This window comes from Gallinula chloropus, assembly GCF_964237585.1.
Source record: "Gallinula chloropus genome assembly, chromosome: 21".
Lineage (NCBI taxonomy): Eukaryota > Metazoa > Chordata > Aves > Gruiformes > Rallidae > Gallinula > Gallinula chloropus.
The window spans coordinates 3,246,577-3,263,562 of NC_140106.1; positions in this window are offsets into that span (position 1 = coordinate 3,246,577).

Here is a 16,986-nt window from a genome sequence, read left to right on the forward strand (position 1 = left end):
AGTGGCACTAGGATAAAAGCAATAACAATTCTTAGATGCAGCCAGAGAAGGCTAAAAAGAGAGATCTGCAGAGGGGAAAAAATCTGCAGAGAGCCTTTGGATTGTGTGGAGAGAACCTGATTTCATGGAAATCCCAGAGAACATTTCTAGAGAAAGTTGACAAAGTCGCGTGGTCCACACTTTGCCTGACTGCAGACGCTGCTTTCCTTGCAGGTTCATGACAGATATTTGACTTATAGCTCTTTTAAAACTTCCAAAGGAAATGATTCCATCAGCTCATCGGACAATCTACACCAGTACATTACTATTTTTACCAGCAGAAAGTTTACCTTTGTTCTTTGAAGCGTGCCTGAATGCGCAACTGGACAAGCCACATTCTGGGATTACTTCCTCAGTGCTGAGTGAAGAAAGATGTTTAATCTAGATGGTTTTGTTTATACATGCAAATATGGTGATTTCTATTCCTTCTATAATGTAGTATTGGTGATGTAGGTGCAGCTGTAATTTACCCTAAAGCCTATATTCTGAGGAATTATTGCCTGCTTATTCCTGTCTAAGCAATGCATTTGTCAGCAGGATCAAATTCAAAGGGGGGAGGAGGAAAATACAGGGGAAATGAACCAAACAACAAAAAAACCCACCCTTTTCACATAAATTTTCTTGTTCTAATCTGAGAAATAACTGCAGCCCTATCAGGCCTGGCAACACGAGCAAATAGGAGAAAAGTGCTTTCAATGTCAACACAGGAGTCATTAACAAAACACTGGAGGGAACTGGGCTCAGGATAGGCCCTACACAATGCACCAATCAAACCAAGTATAGAAGTTGTTTAAATATCTCCCTTAGCTCAGAGAAAGCAGATTTTTTTTAATAAATTAATAAAAATAAATTAAATTAATAAAAATAAAACCCTGTTTTCAGTTCTTCCTTGATTCCTTCATGCTGCAGTAAAGCCACACTAGAAATCTTGGTCACTTTTGAAAAGCAATTCACATGGATTTCTGTGTTTAGTCTTTATTCTAAATGTTTCATCCCCAATATTGCTGTTTTAATCAGAAAATTTACTGAGCTATTTTATTACAGAAGAGTTCATCTTCCTTTGGACACTCCCTCCCCTCCCTCTCCCATTTATATTAACCATTGTGCCATTTTGTTACATAGTCGTCTTCCCTCCTGATAATTCCAGTTCCTTTTCTTGTGACAGTGATAGATGCATCTGATAAGTCATAGAAAAGTAAACTTGACAACATTGTCTACTTGCAACTCAATTTCTAATCTGTTTCTACATTGACTCTTTTGCTCCAGTTAACAAAAAGATGATGTCTCTGAGCTCATATCAATTTTAATATTTACAACCTGTCAAAATGATTCACATTCCTCACTGAAGTCTTAGCTCAGGTGTTTCATTGATCAGGTCCCAAATCCCTTTCTTTAATATGAGCCTTAAATCAATCTCTTAGAGCTGGCAACATCCCTCACAGAAGGTAAAAAGACATTTTTAGTACAGATAACAGTGAAAGCAAAAGACCTAATTCCTATTTAGCTAAACATTGATCAACAACAACACTTTCCTGAAGTTTCAAGAGACCTTATATAAACAATCAGTTCTCAATAAGAGGAAATACTGTGACATGAAGGTCTTTGTTGTTCAGCATCAGTGTCAGGCTCCATCATCCTTTTGGAAAGTGTGCACACAAGCACTTCCTTGCCCCAGCCAAGGCTCCCCCTGAACAGTCCCAAAGATGAGACCTCAGTGCTGCACAGATTCATGTAGCCTGTTTACTCTTCTTCACCTAAAACTCCTCCAAAAATCAAACATGTTTGGTTAGTGAAAACATAGAAAATGTCATGCAAGTTAGAAAGAAAGAAAGAAAGAAAGAAAGAAAGAAAGAAAGAAAGAAAGAAAGAAAGAAAGAAAGAAAGAAAGAAAGAAAGGAAGGAAGGAAGGAAGGAAGGAAGGAAGGAAGGAAGGAAGGAAGGAAGGAAGGAAGGAAGGAAGGAAGGAAGGAAGGAAGGAAGGAAGGAAGGAAGGAAGGAAGGAAGGAAGGAAGGAAGGAAGGAAGGAAGGAAGGAAGGAAGGAAGGAAGGAAGGAAGGAAGGAAGGAAGGAAGGAAGGAAGGAAGGAAGGAAGGAAGGAAGGAAGGAAGGAAGGAAGGAAGGAAGGAAGGAAGGAAGGAAGGAAGGAAGGAAGGAAGGAAGGAAGGAAGGAAGGAAGGAAGGAAGGAAGAAAGAAAGAAAGAAGGAAGGAAGGAAGGAAGGAAGGAAGGAAGGAAGGAAGGAAGGAAGGAAGGAAGGAAGGAAGGAAGGAAGGAAGGAAGGAAGGAAGGAAGGAAGGAAGGAAGGAAGGAAGGAAGGAAGGAAGGAAGGAAGGAAGGAAGGAAGGAAGGAAGGAAGGAAGGAAGGAAGGAAGGAAGGAAGGAAGGAAGAAAGAAAGAAAGAAAGAAAGAAAGAAAGAAAGAAAGAAAGAAAGAAAGAAAGAAAGAAAGAAAGAAAGAAAGAAAGAAAATCTTTCTGTGAGCCCAAACAGTGCTGCAGTGCATTGCCTTCTTACAGCTTTTTTTACACTCCGTTTCAAACTGTGAAAGATCCAAACTGAAGACTGGAAACAGCAAACTCTTCAGTCCTGAGGGATTCTGTCTGCCCTTAGACAAGCAGCCCTGTGGGACAAGTGCTAAATGTTGCACGTAACTGTGAACTGAATGTCAATGAGATATACAAGGAAAAAAATTGTGATTTTAGGATTCCATCAATCAACTTGCTCCTCACAATCAACTTTTTTTTATTAATATAATGAGATAACTACATAAATCTACAGCTACTGGAAAGGAGGTTGAAATGAGATGGGTGTCAGTCTCTTCTCCCAAGTAACAGGAAATAGGATAAGAGGAAATGGCCTCAAGTTGCACCAGGTGAGCATTAGATTAGATATTGGGAAAAAAATCTTCCCCAAAAGGGTTGTAAAGCATTGGAACAGGCTGCCCAGGAAAGTGGCTGAGTCGCCATGGCTGGAGGTATTTAAAAGATATACAGAGGTGGTGCTTAGGGTCATGGTTTACTGGTGGACTTGGTAGTACTTGGTTAATAGCTGGACTTGATGACCTTAAAGGTTTTTTTCCAACTGAAACAATTTCATGATTCTATAAACACACACACAACGCATTAAATTCAGAAGGAAGGCCAGCCAGGAAAAAATCTTGCAATTCATCAGGTAAGGTCTTCCATATTGAAATGACCTCGGGGGCTTTATAAGGCCTTGAGTATCACAGCTGCATTAAATACCCTCAAACTCTTAAATTTTATCCTTCAGACAAGATAGTTAAGCCAATTTCACATTTAATTTCTCACTCTTATAAAGTTTGACTTTTCCACCTCAGCGTACCTTAAAAATTGAAGACATTCTTTGCAATAATAAAATAACTTCTTTCAAGGATATGAGAGATAATTTGATGATCACTCTTTAAAGCAGGAAGTTAAACCTTTTTACTGTGAAGTTGATGGCATAAATTATATCAATATATAAATGCTCTACAGCAGCTTTAATATAATTTTGTAACACTGACTTCTCCCAGTTGGTCTGAAACTATGATGAGGTAAATCTCAAGGTCAAAATTTGATAGCAGCATCTGTCTCTTTTTTTCAGTCATTACCAAGGAAGAACCTTCAGATTGATTTTTACAATAGTAATTTAAGGGCGAGGGCTTAGTTTGAGGTCATATCCAGTAATTTTTGGTTTATTTTAGTAAAATGTATCTTTATGGTGTTAAGAGTAATGACTCCCAGTTGCAGGCCTGAAACAAGGATTCATTTGGGTTTCACATTTAAATGCAATGTAATGTGTGCTTACGCCACTTTTCTTCTTTTTTTCCTTCCCTGTATTTCTTTTCCAGCGAAAGACAAATATTTTCTTGTTCAGTAGATGTAAAACAAGAACAGTAATAAGATCTGTTTTGCAAACCCAACTGGGTGAGCATGCTTCTGCTCCTCTGGGTAATTCTTTCAATAGAGCTACTCACATGAAAAAGCTGTTCATGTGGGTGTGCATTGATATATTGTTAATACTTGATTTCAAGATCTGGGGACTGAAGAACTTGGCATCAAGTGGCCTGAGACTTGTAATAAAATGGTGGAAGCTGGTGATACAGAGGCAGAGCAAAGGCAATCCAGATTGATTAATAGATTCCTGAATTTGCAGCTGTTGTGGCAGACACATTTCTTCTGGCTTCCTGCAGTTCTTAATCAAGCTAAGCATCAGCAAGAGGCACATTTGCAAAAGCATCCTAAAAATGTGTATATATAAAATGATGCACTTGTGTTTTTATACACGCACTGGTAACTATCTTTTAGTAACTAGGGAACTGTATACCCACTCCCTGTATGATTGCATAGATACTGTTTAGAAGTCTCCTGTGGAGATTTGTTGTCTGGTAATACAGATTTTTACCATTTCCCACAAGCCTTACTAAAAAAAATAATCATGAAATGATTGTTCTATATCCTCTTGCTGTCACTCTTTTTCCATTTTCCCCAACCCCTGAGCTTTTCACCTCCACCACCACTGAGATAGTTACAAGTTTCAGGAGTGTATAAAGTGCCTGGAAGTTGAAAACTTCTTTTCCTTACCTTTCTTTGATTGAAAAATGTTTTGGTTTTGTGTTTCTAAACTGAAAATGAAAACTGCTCCCTTGATGTGTCTTTTATGACATGTTTCACCCCAGAGCAACCACTTACACTCCTAGGAACAGGGGACCGTAATGGCAATAGTAACAAACCTCTAAACTGCAGCAGCGCTATCAGGCATGATTACAATTGCTTTAGGTTTGAACTGGGAGCTCCCATCTTCAATCTATCTATAAACTTTAAAGGGAGCATCATGTTTACGAAGATGGAGAAAAAATAAATTCAAGCTGCAGTGCAAAATAACATGCAACATATAGCTGTACTCTTAGAGCCCAACAGAAACAGCATATCAAAATCTAGTGTAAAAAAGCATCAATGATAATTAAGTGGCTTTAATAGCACCTCCACGCTCAGATGTACCAAAATGAGGAGCTACATTTGATCATGAGGTATTAAAAAATGACAGGTTTGTATTTTTCTTCAGGTGTCACAAGTCTCCATAACTTTTCAGTTTTTTAAAATCACAGATTAACTACAGATACAGCTTTTAAAAAAGGAAGCTGAACTAACATTCAGTCACAAGACTGAAATATGTATTTTAACACCCTCTAGTACTAAAGCACAGACAGTGTTAGCTGAGAAAGTTACATAAGTACTAAACTATAGTTTATGCAACTAGGAAGGTTTTATTCAATGTGTAAGTTAAGGACCATGTACAGAGTCGTTACCCTTACACTTACACTGTACATAATGAAGTAAACTTTTGCTTTGATGCACTGAACTCCATAGAAGTTTACTCTTGAAACTACAAAATCTTAGTGAGGGAGAAAATCAAAACCAAACAGCTAAGAATATATAGAAATAAATGTTGTCCCTTAAAATGACACAAACTTACCATAGCTTCTCTGAAGCTAGAATGGCATTCAACACATTTTGGGGTCCACTTTGCACTCTACAATTTGAAAGAAAAATCTTTCATAAACGTTGAATCCATCCCGCAATGCAAAGCACCTTAACAGATGATTTAACATGTGAATAAAATTATTAGAATAACTCTAAAACATATCTGTCAGCAATAAAATATTCAAGTGTAGAACAGTATTTCTTGCTACCAACTTTAACTGAAACTTCATCAACTAAAATATTGATGTAGCAGTGAAATACAATCCTCTCTTCATTCAAAATGCCATTTAAATTCACCTGTTCAGTAAAGCTCATGTCTACTCACTCACTGGTAGGAATTCACAGCACATTCATTGCAATAATTCACATTAAGTGCAGGGGAAGAAGGTGACAGGGGGAGGGGGGAGTAGAGAACTAAAAAGACCTGCTGTAACCATCACCTTTCATGATTTTTGAGCAACTTTTGCTGAGGCTTTAGAAGCTTCAATTCCTATCTGACTCAGTGTACATGCATGAGAGAGGGGAAGAAAGAACAAGGTTACTACTAGGCAGCTGGACAGCATCTAAACTAAGAATCCCTTTACATCCATTCCGTTTTGGTCTCTGAAGGAACCAGCACTGTTTTGATGATCACTACCTATTACTGCCATAGAGACAATCTCACAAATAGCTAGTGTTGATGCAGAATTTTCACTACCTGGAGATACAGAAAATATCATTAAGTAATTTTAAAAAATAATAATTTAAAAATCTGCACTATTTATTGAAGGCCAGCAAATTATTTACAGGGAAAAGAAAATAGGTGTGTACATTTACCCATTCAGAAGTTCATATATCTGAACGTACAGCATACATGGGTAACACTAACTGCTTAATTCTTTTCCTTTACTCCCATTGCATTAATAACATTCATCACTGATTCTAGTCAAATTCAGATCACAAGTACCTTACAAGGCTAATTTATAGTCTCAAGTGTGCTCTGAAATCCTCTAGTGAATAATCTTTACTGTTCTGGTTAGAGAAAGGTATAAGATGGGTTTCAGCTACATACAGGAACTGTGAAATTATTTCATTTTTTCATTAGGAAAGCACCTATAGTAGCATCTTTATGACTGAACTGTCATTTGTTTCTGTCTTAAAAAACAAATTAAAAATCAAATTACTGTGGGGATTTTTTTTTAAAGCATTATTAAAGGATATTTCCATAGAATAAGGCAACTGTATACCTGCATACAATACAACAAGATCTTTGACACATAAATTGTGATTTTAAATTTTTGTCATGTGACCAAAATGACAGCTCAGGAAATTTCACAGTAAGCATTGGACACATCACCTGCTTGTCTCCAGGTCTGTAAATAGCAAATACATTTGCTTTTACCATACACAAGTTTGCACCAAATGTCAGATCTCAAGTGTTGGTTTTTTGAGGGAAAGACACCTTCAGGCTATTTGGCAAAAACACTCACATTTCTAAGGTGCCGCCCAAATGAGGTAAATCAGATACTGTTCCATTCTCTAATTTCCAACTCTATAGTTTTCAGGGGTGAAAACTATGAATATTTAATAACATTTATAGAAGTCTAAGTATTTAGCACGTTTGCCACATGTCATTATGTTTCTCCTTGGATTTAGAAGAAAAAGTCTTCAATTAGATTTCAAAAACTCAAATAAGCAGACTTGCTGAAAACATTTTCTACTTTCCTCTGAAGTATGTCAAACTAGTACATGGAATTCTACACATACCACAAAGAACTTCTCACAGATGCTTCCCATTCCAGAGTGGTTACATCTACCATTATACTCAGGAGCCATCATCATCTGTTTAATAGCTAGAACACAAGTCAGAAGGGATGAAAGTGTTGAGAAATGCTTGGAGGGCTTTTGGGATCTCCAGTCTTTTAAGCCTCCCTCCCAGACCAAAGTAAAAATAAATTTTTACTTATTGTTGGTGTTAGAAAAGCCAATTTGACTTTTGGTGGAGGCTCTCACAGGACCCCACTTCAGGGCATAGTATTCTGAACTTCACTTTTAATAAGGTTTAGACTGTCCCACTGTAATAGGGAAGCAATCCCTGACGTGCCCACTCAAGTTTAGAATTTCAAAAATCTCCATTAAAATTTTGCGGTTTTACCATACTGATTCATGGTACACTGCCTTTACTAATTAAATTAATAGCTACACTTGCTTACTGAAGAGATTAACTTCTGCATTGCCCTCGCTAGATAGGTTAGTTGCTAGGCAGCTCTCACTGGAGATTTGGCACTATGTTCTTATCTCAGAGGACAAAGGCTGCTATGCATCTTTCACTAGGAGAACGAATGCTACACTACTCTCAGTAAGAGCATTCATCTCAGTCTTTATATCTCAATTGCTCTCCTGTAATTATTTTAATCAGTTGGTGCATTCTAGTGTTGCGAGCCTATTTAATCTGGAGTATATTTTGATTTGTATGCAGTGGAATTGCTTCCATTTTTTTCCTCCCTTCTCAGTTTACAGCCTCAACATTTATTCCACATGACATGGGGAACTTGCACACCAGAGCACACCACATCTGCTGCAGCAATAACAGTCAGCCTGATATTTAAGCCCTTCTCAGTATTCTTCTATCCACTGAACAATTCATTTTCAATTACTTGTTTACTTTGTTCAATTTATTTCAGGCCTCACTTCATACCTAGGAAGTGAGGACATCCTCATAGCGCCAAATGCCTAGTCGATACAAGCAGCACAATCCCGGTGACGTTGCTGAGGATATGATTTATGCCTCCAACCATCTGGTCTCCTTTCTACCAAGCACTTGGACCTCCAGAAACCCAGATATGGGTGTATTAACTCCCTCCCAAATGGCTTCCAAAAAACAAGATGCCAATGTTTTCTCATTGACAGTCTGGCCTATTTTTCCTAGTGAGTAGAGCCACATACAGCCCACATATTTGTGTTGTAGTAACAGCTGAGAAAAATCAGTTCAGCTCCAGGATCTCAACAAAACTGAAGAGACAGCTCCTAATCTCCAAAACGAACCAACCCAAAACTAAGGGTCAGCAAAATTTTCAGATTCAAACAGAAACTCGAATTAATTCCTGGACTAACTCTGTCAAATATTCTCAATAAAACAACACAGGTCTTAAATGTTATATGTGTATCACTGTTATTAACAATATGCTCCCAGGGGCTCTACTTGTAAAATGATGTATTGATTACTGAATGGGAGGAAAAAAAATCCAGCAGAAAAATATAGCCAGTTAATTTTTCAGTTATAAATTTTTTTCAGTTAATCCTATGTTACACAAAAAAGGTGTTTTCTTTATTAAAAATTTAATTTCATTACAGTTTATTCTATAATTGATTTGTATAATCTTGTCATGCAAATTTACATCAACCTATATTTTGGTATTTTGCTTTTTGTCATGCAGCTCCCATTATCCATTTCTAAGTATTTGTTATCCTCTAGATGTTACTCGTGTAATATGATTACTCCAGAAAGCACCATTTGAATGGATGGCCCAAACTCTTGGGAGATTGAGACAAAAAGCCTAAAAAATTAATAAAATATCTGTACAAATTCAAATTCCCTTGCTCCATAAAGAAATAACATAATTCATATTCTTTGCAATGAATATGTGAGCATAGTCAAGCTGAAACATTTTTATAAATAATTTGCCTAGCCCTTTGCGCACTTGTGAGAACTGGCAAGGCTTCTTGCAATTGTGTAGAGTCAAGATCCATCAGCAGCACTGCATTTTTTTCTTCAGCAAATAATCTTATCCTCTCTATGGAGGATACAGCAAGAAAGACTGAAAAGAAAGTTGGACTATTCTGTCTCTGAAAAAGTAAAAACGTGGAGATTTTAAGGCTATGCTAGGCTGAAAGATATAAAGTAGCAGCATCTTCACAAGTTGTAAAGAAAAATTTTAGAGAGGGAGATCACGCTAATGTTGAATTTATAAGAATAATATATAATGCTTTCATTTTTAAATAAAGGTTAAGTCATGATATTAGACATCAAGGACTTTGATATTTATCATGTTTCAAGGAATTGGGATGCAAAGAAAAAAAATTGCTGTTAATTTTTTTTCTGTAAATATCAAGCTGTTTACTCCTTAGGGAAAAAACATAAAGTAACCATATGTTGAATATTCAAAAAATTACCTGAGAATTTAGTTCTTGTGGGACATCAATTTGAAGGATATTCTGCTAATGATGCATTAGTTACTAGGAATTATTTGAGACTGACATGGATAACTTATACTGTAGGGTCACACATAAAAGTTTACCTCTTTTATTAACGAATTAAAAAGTGCTTTAGAATATATACAGAGGAGACCCTTCAGGTATAAGACTCAAGAAAAATACTGCAATTTCTATGAATCTCAAGCATCAAGGACAACACTTCTGAGACTAATGCACAAAAGAAGAAGCTTTATGGTCTGTGTATGATAAACAGCTAATTTATTGCAATCATCACACCTGTAAAACAATCCAGAAATATGCTGAGTCTCAATAGATTAGTATGGCCTTTAAACTCTATTTTGACTGACTGTTGATTTTTTTTATATATAGGCAAGCACACACATATCCATAGGCTTTGCTATTTAAGAATTGCAGCCATGGCTAAAACCAAAAAGACAACTGACCAAACCAGAATTGTTAACATTCACCTTGATTGTACAAAAATGCAGTTTAGAGATATCCAGCTGTTTCAAACTGAATAGAAAGCTGTCCACTGAACACCACATAACAAGGTGTTTAGAACACAGTACAATAGAACCAGTCTGTTTTACCTTTCAAAAAAAAACCCCAAAACAAACCCCACAGTGAAAAGAGGAAGAGAAGAATTTCTCATGTCTTTTTTTAAGCAACCCTTTTGATTGCTTATTTCTCCCAAAAATACTTTTAGCCACAGCTGAAAGTGACAAAATTTAGGAGCCAGAGGAGCTAGAGCAGGAGTCCTTCATAGTATACTGAAAGTGATTCCTCAATATCTGATGAGAGATGTTCACTTGACTGGCTCACTACTTCCTGAAAAACTATAAACTGTTTTAAGGTTGAGAAAGAATGAAAAGTTCTTGTTGAAATATGTGAGAGATGACAGAACATTAAAAGAAATCCTCTGTTGTATTGGGAAATTGCCATTTGGACTACCTAAATTTTCTCTCATTATAGTAAGAACTTGATAATTTTCTATTTTTATTTTATTTCTTAAATTTGGCTTTCTCAAAATTACATATTTTTGTATATTTAAATTAGATCTGACACTAGTGCACAGAAGGTATCATCCCATTTTATACATAGACAGATTTAATTATCACCCATGCAGACACAAAGAAAACATTCTCTAGCATACATGGAAAAAAAATGACACATAAAACTCCCTTTCCAAAACCAAAGCTCTTCGCAGCACTGCCATCCTCAAAATAGTCCCAAACTTCAAAGTCAAGGAACTAATTGCTGGCATGTTTTCTGTAGCTAAGAATACATGTGTATCCAGAGGAGGGCAATGAGGATGGTGAAGGGTTTGGAAAGGAAATCTTATGAGGAGAGGCTGAAGGAGTTGAACTTAATTCTTATGGGTCTGTTCCAACTCAATATATTCTATGATTCTAAGTTTTGGGGGTTTTTTTAAGTGGAAAACCAATAACAGCAATATCTATGGAGAAAGAGAGAATGTGTGCAAGGCAGTGTACTTTATGTGAAACAAATCAGTTATTGGGGAAAAAAAAGATATGTTGGTTTTTTAAAGGATTTTAGAGGCACCAAGATTAAAATGTTATAAAGATGCAGAAGAGGAACACTCGAGAGAAAGATTTAACATCCAGCAGAACATGTAAGTCAATGGAAATAGCATCGAAAAATGTCCTCTGCATATCAACTGACAAAACAGTCCTACAATTTGTACTGTTTTGAGCAGAAAGATCACACAGATTACTGTGGGTCCGCTGGCATGTTATGAGCCTGCCTTCTCTGACATCAATTGAGCTAGAGGGGTTTTTTTCTATACAGATATTTAGAGTGTTATTTCCCAGTTCACGTGTTAATCTCAGTCCATGAGCTTGAGGAAAGTTATCACTGATACTGTTCAAGTCAACAGCAATTAGATAGCCAAAATCACTGATGACATCATTCAGATGTTTTAATGGCTATAGATTATGGAACAGATTCATTAGACCTTAAAGTTTACACTGAAACCAGATGATTGCACATTTTTAAGTGCATTATGCAGGACAAGTTTGCTACATCCAGCATGTCAGAACTGTATTTTATGACGCTGCCTGAAAGGTTGGGCATATGCTATCTTTTTAAGATTATGTGTTGAGCTTCATAAATCAAACGTCTGAATGAAACTTTGTTTATTCTCAGTAGTATACAAGCAGATATTTTTGTAACAATATTTTACCAAATGCACCCGAACATTCTGCTGACACAGTAATTCAGGGGAGTCCAGTGAGGCAAAAACTGTGACAGTAAAAAGAATTTGGTATATATGTCAGAGCAAATAATTGATGTAGCAGATAATATAAAATCTAATGCAAATATAGCTTTTACCAGGGGGGAAGTAGCATGAGAGTGCTAGTCTATCAAAATTAGTATGATTCCAAAAAGTATATACAGTCCCTGCACTATGTTGTTCATGGCAAGTAATGAGCCATGATAATGTACTGTGATATATGAAGATAATTAGAAGATTTGTGTGTGTTGTTTGGAGTAAGAATAGCTTTATAAACAGGTTTATATCATATTGCTTCTGAATCTGAAATTTCTTTAGCATTATTATACTCATGAGATTATTGGAAGAGAAGAAACCATCCTCATGAGTTGCTCTTTTTTAAGTCTTAATCATGTAAAATTACAGAGAGCACACCTTTGTTATAGGTACTCCTGATATAAATTACATTGAATATAATTTTGGAAAATCTTTCTCTATTTTCTCTATTGAATTTCAGAGTAAGAATCATATTTGGATCATTTTTTTTTCTTTTTTTGTCACAATAATTAATCACATGGGACTTGTGTATAGCTCATGCCACAAAACACTCGAAGCTTTTCCAGAATTACAATTAAGTAGATCTATTCTAGACAAAAATAAAACAACAAAAAAACCCCACAACAAAACACCCCAAAACCAACCAACCTGTATGTACTTTTTCCCCACAAAACACATTTGCTGCTATTGAGGCTACCAATACTATTTGCATCAAAATCTCTACCAGTTATCATCATCACAGCTAGATATCTTAATATAAGCAAGATAATTGTCAAGAAAACCACAGAATTTTATAAACAAACACACATAACCCAGATTAATAAAACTTCAAATCACAATTTTAGCAGTTTAACCACAACAAAAAGTTCAGATTCATTTCTATTTTTTGTATAATCCTAGATAATGTTTTAACATATCTTGTGTACTGAAGATTAGTAAAAATAAATACCTGGGAACTTTGGTGTTGCCTTGTCTTCTTCCTGTTCATTTTAACTGGGATGAACCAAAAGGATGTTACAGGAGAAGCAAACATTTCTGAAAAACAATGTAGCTCTAACAATGAACAAGAGAAATCACACTCTCAACAGGTAAACTTAAACTAATAGTGTCTTTACAGCAAAAAAAATAAAGAAGACACGCTCTATTTGTAATGACGGAGAAATTGACAACTTCCTTATCTGTAATCCATACAAAACCTGCACAGAGAACAGTCTCTGTTTAGTTACCAACCTGCTGCATTTATCTTGAAAACCATGATAATTAGAAACTACTGGATAAACATAATTCCCCGAAGTGAAATTTTGACCAAAATAGTTTCTAAAGACCCTTGTTTTTTTAAGAAGTTTCAAATGGTCATCAAAAACATGCTCTCAAGCATCCACTCTGCCCACTATCTTCTTTTTTTCCTGAAAAGATAATCTTTTATAACTGTGCTGCAATGCACTCTGGGAGTAGTAACTTGTATTTTATTTAGTACTAAAAAAATACTGTGCTTTAATTATTTAGCAAGTTTATCAGGTAAGCAACTGCCCAAGAAACACTACTCATTCCCACAGTAAGAAAAAGTTGGTCATAAATGCAGTTGGGCCAAAAATATTTCAAAAGCTTTCTTCCTTGAATGCTAACTTATGTGCAATTAACAGCAAAACAAGGCTTCACTTGACTTTGTCTGAAAGAGTGGAATGAACTGTACTGCTTACTCTGGTTTTAAAGTTATTTTACTAACAGCTGTTTTAAGAAGCTTGGAAGAAGAGGTCACATGTAAGACAGTATATTAGGTCTCTACCTCCTGTTTTTAGAGCAAGGCTTTAAAACTGATCCCTGAATATTGATCTGAAAATTTCTAACTTACAGAACTATTTTTCAGTGTGCCTGGGTCTGAAAAAATGAAACCAATATGCTATTTGTTTTTCCATCCAAAGGAAACTCCCACCCTTAAAATTTTGTATAAGAAGACTTATTCCTCTCAAATGCAAGTTCCATTATTCATGGAGCGGAGCAAAGTCCTACTTAGAAGAATCCCCTAGTGTCAGTCAATGGGAGCTCTGCAAGATTAAAACAAGAAGGACTTGGCAATGAACTTCACCACCAATATATTGTTTTCCCCTCACTCGCTGTTTTAAAAGAGCCAAGCTACCAAAATTATTCTTTTAACACATTTCTACACCATTTGTATATGAAAATGTTTTAGTAGCTTATTGTTACACAAATATACCTTAAGCCAAAACAAGGTTATACAAGTTTTTTTCAGATAACTAATTTCTCATGAAAATAGCAACAGAAAAGAATTTCTTCACTCCCTGTAATGTTGCAGGTGTTTCTGAGCCTCCCTTGTCTAGAAAACAGGTGAAATATACCTTTAGCAAAATAAGAGCTTAAATGTATTCACTGTAACTGATCTATATTATTTTCTGTTGGGATTACTGAATTTGATGCTATTTCTCACTGCTTGACTGCATAAGAAGTTCATTTTAAAAATAAATAAAAGGTTGAAAAGCCCAATCTAACATAGTCATAAATGTTGAATTAATTTTATTTCAATATGTGCCTTCTTTTTTACCTCAGTACTGAAAGGGAAAATAAAACCCCTTTTCACTTTCTTACAACAGAACAAATGTCATAGCTGCTTAGAAACAGTTGCTCACATCTTCACAAACAGCATTTTCTATGCACTTTGTGGGCCATTAAGATGATCTAATTTATGAACTGAAAGAATTGCTATTCAGGAAACTCAGTCCCTGTGCTATTTACAGCGCCAGAACACTCAAAGTGAACTGGGGACTGAAGTCTCACAGTAACAACTGACATTTCATTTAACCTTTTTAACTAAAATAGTTATCTTTGCAAATCACTCACGTCATGTTAAAGCACATCTTCACCTTGATACTGAAACCCGAGCATGCTAAATGACATGCCTGGCACTTTATGAATGATATGACTCTAAGCTGTACAGTCTTTAGGGAATATTGCTAAACCTCATGACAGACACAGCTGAACTCCACTGCATTCTATTATACTAACATAGGTGACAACACAGAAGATCACCCTGAAAGAAAGAAAAAAAACCCAAACAAAAAAAACAACTTTTAAAAGCTTCAGGCAAAACCCACTAGTCCTAGAGGTAGTCTGTGATTTTTCCCATCCATAAAACTGACACCAGACACTATTTTAATCTCCCTCTGCCCTCTCCAATTCAAAGATAGTATCAAATACTGAGTGCATGTTTATGAGACCAGTACAAGGTTGGACTCCCTGCTTGGGGATCACACTTGCTTCATTTTAATTAAGGAGTACTTTGCCCAAGTTCCCCAGGCTAATACAAGTCTAATTGAAGTCAATACTAAGTCCAATACATTGTCATATGTGCAATCTAAATTCACATCCTAAACTCACCTCAAGCAGATGAGAATACTGTGGATGGACCTAATAGAGCTTGCAAAGAGACAGGAATAGTTCACATCCCTTGAGATGTCTAACAACAGACTGTACTGGCAACTGAAAATAGAAAGGAATGATATGGCATCAGGAGTCGGCTGCCATCAGTGAGTTCAATATATGCTCCTCTGGAATCAATGACTTAACTCTGCGGTTCTGAGTGTCTGCCTGTGCCTACAGCGATGCCTCTGTCTTAATCCTTCATTTTTCCCTTCCCAATCAAAGAACTCCCAAAAATCCTGAGTGTTGAGGCCCCTCACTTCTGCACCAGGGCTTCTGGGCAGGGAGAGGTTACACAATTTGCCAGCCCTTGCCATTGATTTTCACATGCACTAGAAATTCCCTGGCTGTTCTTTGGGTTCCCCTCTAAATCTGTTTTTCCCAAGAACTCACACTCAAGAGCCTGTCAACCTCAGCTGGCTTCTGTGTAGGGGGTTGGAGGCAAAAGGAAAAAAATTAAAAGGCAGAAAGAGTAAACCTCTCTACGGTTTTTTTTTAAATTAATTTTAGAAAAGATCTGTGTCGATAGTGGTTACTGATATGAAGCTAGTGAGGAGAAGAACACTTTCAATTCAACACTTAAGTAGAGGCTGAAAACACTTGCCCTTCACAATTCAGACCTCAAACTTCTCAAAACCTGGAATAGCTCTGTAGCCGATGAGTAAGCTAAATATACCCAGGGAATGAACACGTATAACATATCAGTCTTTTGTCAGAGATATCAGCCTGGATTGCTTTGATATGAACAGCACAGAGATCAGTTGTGAAGAATATAAAACAGCTGAATTCAGCAAGAGAACTCTCTATTAGGATGGTTTTATTATTTTATCTTTTATTCATCGTACCATCACAACTTAGAAACAGCAGTAGCAGCAGACAAGATCTATTCAAAATGGAAATGTAATATTGACTATCATGTATCTGATACAGGTTAATATTCAACATTACTATAAATCTATCAAATTAGTATTAGTCTGAGGTGCATTGGAAAACCTTCAAGAGGAAAAAAAATAATAAATAGAACTATTATTGTAGATCCTGGCTAGTTTTGATAAAGAAAACAAATTTGAACCACCGAAATTAAGTCCAGATATATTGATACAAAGCATTTAGTAAGAAAAACAAAAGAGGAATTAAATGCTGAGTAACTGCCAAAACAATGAACCATTCAAAATTCCTTTTTTTTTCCATGAACAGCTTGCTTTACCCTTGATTACTGTACTGGACCTTCCAACCCCATGGAAAATTTCAGAGGGAAAGAAAACAGAAAACATCAAAGTCTTTGTATTTAGTATATAGACCTTTTTGCCAGTTCAAGTTTAGACCTTTTTAAAAATGCACTGTCAGCAGCGTAGCTTTTAAAGGTAAAATGAGGCCTTTAAAGCAGGTATCCTACTGTGCATTCTACCACTGTGCTACCTGTGGAGTGAAAAAAAACAAGGACAAAGATGGGACTAAGTCTCAAACATTCTCGCACAATGGCTTTCATCTTCTCTTCCAAATCTGTAACCTTTGAAGACAGAAGAAAATGCAGTTAATGCGTTTAC